The sequence below is a fragment of the Ruditapes philippinarum genome, unplaced genomic scaffold, assembly GCF_026571515.1.
Source record: "Ruditapes philippinarum isolate M1 unplaced genomic scaffold, ASM2657151v2 ctg3757_1_1_1_1, whole genome shotgun sequence".
In the NCBI taxonomy this organism is placed as follows: Eukaryota; Metazoa; Mollusca; class Bivalvia; order Venerida; family Veneridae; genus Ruditapes; species Ruditapes philippinarum.
The window spans coordinates 24250-29508 of NW_026860359.1; positions in this window are offsets into that span (position 1 = coordinate 24250).

The following is a 5259-nucleotide window of genomic DNA, read 5'->3' on the forward strand; positions in this document are numbered from 1 at the left end:
TCATGGTTTTATTTAATTGAATTAAATATGATGCTCAAATTAAGATTTGTCAATATTGTAAGTTCCAATGAGCATTATTGATAAAGAAGTTACCCAATTTAACATTTTATGTAAATAAAAGGAGTTAATTAGAAATTTATTTTCTATAAATTCTAAGTCAAATTTTCCAATAAGAAATGAATGCATGTAATTTATTGATTAAATATAATGTGCACAAATATTTGTAGTACACACTTTACATATTCTTTGATGTTTGAAAATTGTTTTATTTGCATAATTATATACATATTGATATATAAATGTTTGCAAGTGTGGTATACACACAGTTACAATATCAATCACAAAACATACAGAATCTTTAAAATTAATGCTATAAACACTAACTGTGCGACATCCAACAACATATATTGAATGATAATTTGTGTTGAATAATTTCAGAGAATTTATTTAATGTTTGAAACATTTAAAACACACACATACATCATTTTCAGCAAGCAAAGAATGTGGCATTATACATTCAACGACCACATGAACCTAAAAAAGCAAAACATGTTTACTCTTTTGCCGCTATGCTGTGAGGGAATTAAAGTTCATTTAAAGAACCTAGCATTCTATTCGTCGACATTAAAAATGTTAAACTGGTAAAGACATGATAGTGTTAAGTATACTTTACATCATGTTCATGGTTTAAATGATGATAATTCGATTCGTGGGACAGTGACATTCCAATATGGTGTTTATTTTAGTTTACATCAAGTATTTTGCGATAAGAATTATTGACTAAATAATCTAGATCATACGGGTTAAATATGTTATTTGTTTCAACAGTATAAACATATTTCCACTGACAAGGGTAAGTCGTGAAACACGTAAAAATAGATTATTTGATTTGCTTTAATAGATAATTGATCAGTAAATCAGTATCAGTAAAATAAAAAAAAATTTGTTTTGTAAAACCTATAGATCTAGGTTATTATTTCTAAACAGTATATTAAAGTTACTAGACTCTTTATGTTTAATGTACGATTTCATAAATAAACCATTCTTAATGAAATTATTTTTTCTCAGTCCAATGCTGGAACAAGAGGTGAGCTTTTTTTTAGAACTGTTAGAACTGTTAAATAGAAATGTTTTGCTTTATACTGTTGATGATCTCCCGGTATAAAATGAATTTCTCAGTGCCGCCCTTTTTTCCAGCCCCATTTATCTGTATAGTTATTTCGCTTACCGAAGTTGATTTTCTTTTCAAATTTTCATTTCTATCCTTTTTCTCTTCGTAAGTTATACTAAATACTTTTGTTGCTTTTTTAACCGATTGTTGGTTTGAATCCAGTATTATTATTTTAAAGTTAGGTTATCATATTAAAATATATTGACTGTTCAAAATATGAACTCTAGATTGTTTCATATTAACTATAGATCGTTTTATGAAATTTCCTGTTTCCATGCTAAACAAGAGTACCGCATAGGCAAAGCAATATACGCACGAATGCAACTTTGTTTTAATTAATGAAATTTTAAGTAATCAAAAATAATTTTTAAACGGAGAGGATACCCATTGATAACATTTGCCCGGAACCTGTATTATTTCAATTATCAATATAAAGATCTAACATGCCAAAGAACATGCTCTTTTCACATGAATATATGGCGATAATAATATTTGCTACAGCTTTTGCTGTGGAATACAAACCCCAAACATGTCACCAGTTATGCTCATAAAGAGCTCCCTCATGGAGCAATTATATACTGACTGAAAACAACAATAATGTTGGTTTTTATATGAAATGTATTCAAAGCCAATATACATCGAAAAAAACAAAAAAAAATCTGATAACCCTATTCTTGTCAGTAACGATAAATCAAAAGAGTAGTTTTGTGCTGCGCCATTTATCTGGCCACACGTTCGGTACTATTTACGCACGCTTCAAATAATGATCACCTGACATCGATGTCCACTGCAGGTTATATATACATGTATTAACAGTTAAGGCTTGTCTAATCAGTAGTGTGTTTTGAGTACAATTGAACTGTTTAGTTTGATAGTGTTCGTTCAAATAGAATCATCATCAATATCAGAATAAATGATTGAATGAAAGAATGAAAGAATTAACACATTCAGATATTTTTGTTTTAATTACATGTTACTTTGAACAGAAATATTCAAACTATGTGTACTTAAGATATGAAATATGCTGAAAGTATTAAAATACATGCATGCAGGAATTAAAAAGACCGAATATAGACTACAAAGCAAATCAATCGGCCTTGAGCTAGAATATCGTCTTGCAATATATATCTTAATACAAATAAAGATAACGTTTTATTTATATCATCGTTTGTTGTATGTACATGCTACAGACTCTAACAAAAATCTGCCTATGTTTTTTCACTTCTGTGCACGACCATATGTATTAACCAGTATGCCGTTATCATGTAAATAAATCTATCAAATATACATTGAGTTCAAGCTTTAATTTACTATTTGGTGGTATTCTGACAATGTCTGACAAATGTTTAATTTCCTCTTTATAGGAAATGGGCATGTCAGAAGTTAATCTTAATTTTCTATTTCTTTATTAAGAATCTGTATTTGGAAGTATTTTAATAATATACAGACTTGTTATTAAAGGTAGCAATATTGGCAGAGCAAAGGTACATTATTCAATGTATACTCGGTTCTAGTTACAGTCAGCTTCTTCATCTTCTGATTTTTTGTACCCAACATAGGATCATCCTGGTATAACATACTGAGTCTAAGTTTACATGGTACGTGTTTGAAATTCAAGGTGAAATTGCAAGATAGCGGATAAGGAAATTTGTTACAATGAAAAACTATATGTTTTTAATAGGGGAGAGAGTGTGCCTGTCGGTAGCGTCTAGATATGTTATTCAAAGGATCAAGGGTTTGAGCCATGTCAGGCAACATATATTTTTCACGTTATGGCATTGCATAGCAGCTTAAAAATAGTCTGCATTAATTTATCACACCATATCTTTCTGATTTCAGCTTTCGAGTATCCACCTTTAAAAAAAGCAACGTTTTACTTTAAAATAGTTTCAAGATAGTGTTAAAATTGTAAATATGATCTAAGTGCGTTTTGGAATAGGTTATACTTAATAAACTGTCGATTAAAGTCATATCATTTCAGAACAGTAATCAAAGTGACAGTTATTAAACATGTTGTTTTAAAATGAATGGGCTAATTCATATAAACAAGGATGTTGTTATAAAATATATGTCAGTTACAGATAGTTACAGAAATATAATAGCAACTTGCGGAGTATACGCCTTGTGTTATCTAAAATATATTCAATAAGAAGTTGTGCTTTGTAAAAATACAATATAATACAGGATCGAAGGGCAAGCGTAAACAATTACTTCAATTTAATTTCACAATGTAAACGTTATATGGAGAAAACCGCAAACATATCTTTATATCTCATTCATACACGTTATAAACACTTGATACATTGTCACTGTACGTTAGGTAGTGAAACCATAAACAAACAATTGTTTCATGTGATATCTAACGTGCTTTCCACAAGTTACATAACTCTGGTATGATTTTTTGCATACTTATGCCCCTTTTCCACTTAGAAATTATTGGTTTAAGTTTGCTTGTCTACTGGTTTCTCTACTAAAGGGTTTGTGCCTTTTTGTTAACATTGTATGCATAATTAATAATCAAGCAGTAATTAACTTGATAAAACATCTTAATAACAAGCCTTTGTACCAGTTCAGACAATTTTATTCTTTTCAAATAGGTAAGCATTGCCATACTTAATGAAACACCTTTGTGATAACTTTTTCGAATAGTCAAGCGTCGCTGTCCTCCGTCAGCTCTTGTTTCATATATTCTTACTTCGAAAGTAAATCAGTTATTCTCTAATATACATTTAGCAAAATAAAAAACTTCCTATGAATAACGTTTGCAATTTTTACTACAAATAGTATTCACTTGACCCTAAAGACCTATTTTGCTATATGAGAAGGGGACCACCCAATGTATATTAAATTCAAACACATATTTTCATATTTGTTTATAGTAAAAATTTTAAAAAATGGGTATCCCTCCCTATAATTAGGTGCATAAAAGGGAATTTTCATTTAATATTTTAAAATATATGCTTTAAAGGGAGGGGTTTTAAATTTAAAAAGTTGTACATTATCACCATAAAATAGAAGGTCTGGAAAATTCCCCAAGATATTTAAATAAATGTCGGATTTTAAAAGGTAAAACATAAACCCCTTTTCCCGGTCCCCCACCCTCAAATTTATTTTTGGGGTGTGAAAAGTTATTTTTGGGGCCCGGGTTTACATTTTTTACTAAAAATCTTTTTACTTGGGGAAATTTTAATTCCCGTTTTTTAAATTTGTAGTTTTTGGTTTTTTTGCCCTTTAAACAAAATCAATGAAGTGTAAATGAAAAGCCACTTATTAAAAGTAAAATTAAACCCAAAAAAGAGGTCAAAATGTGTAAAGCTAAAGTCGTTATCTAGACAATAAACTAATGTTTTTGTACAAAATAAGACACTGAACGTTTATTTGGCAAATTATTTTTACACATAAGAAACAATTAATTACAAGTATTAGACCTTTAGGTACGCTTCTGACTGTAGCTGCTAAATAGATACAGTTTTGTTACTTCGCAAGGTGGTAATTACGCATTTAATTTCTTAAGTTCCGTTGAGTGTGTTGATTAATATGAAAAATTAAAACTTCACAACTTTCGAAAGTCCGATTTCTAACTTGATACTTGCGTTTTTTATATCAAAAAGCATATTAAACCAGTTGATGTTGAAAAACAAAAAGAAATCTAAATCACAACTGAGCAGAAACAAAAACTTTAACTCAACATCATTTATCTCATCTCCTCCAATCTCTCATAACAACTATAAATTAAACCACCATTATCTAAGTTTAAATTCGTTTAACATTTAAACTTTTGTTCTTACAATTCCCACAAAATTGTATTGTAGTTTGAATGATGGAATTGTTTACATTGCGCAGACATAATAAGAAAATAGACAGATTTAAGGGCACATCAACGAGATTTTATACCTACGGTTATCAATATGTGTCATTGAAAATAGGAAATGTCTTCATACATTTACTAAAAACACTTGTTATGCAAATCATTCCATTTTCAACAAGGTCAAAAATGTTATTTTAGCAAACATTGTCCATTATTAACAATGACACTTTTAATTTAAGGAAAATAAGACGAAGACCTAACGTATCAGAAAGAGCAAATC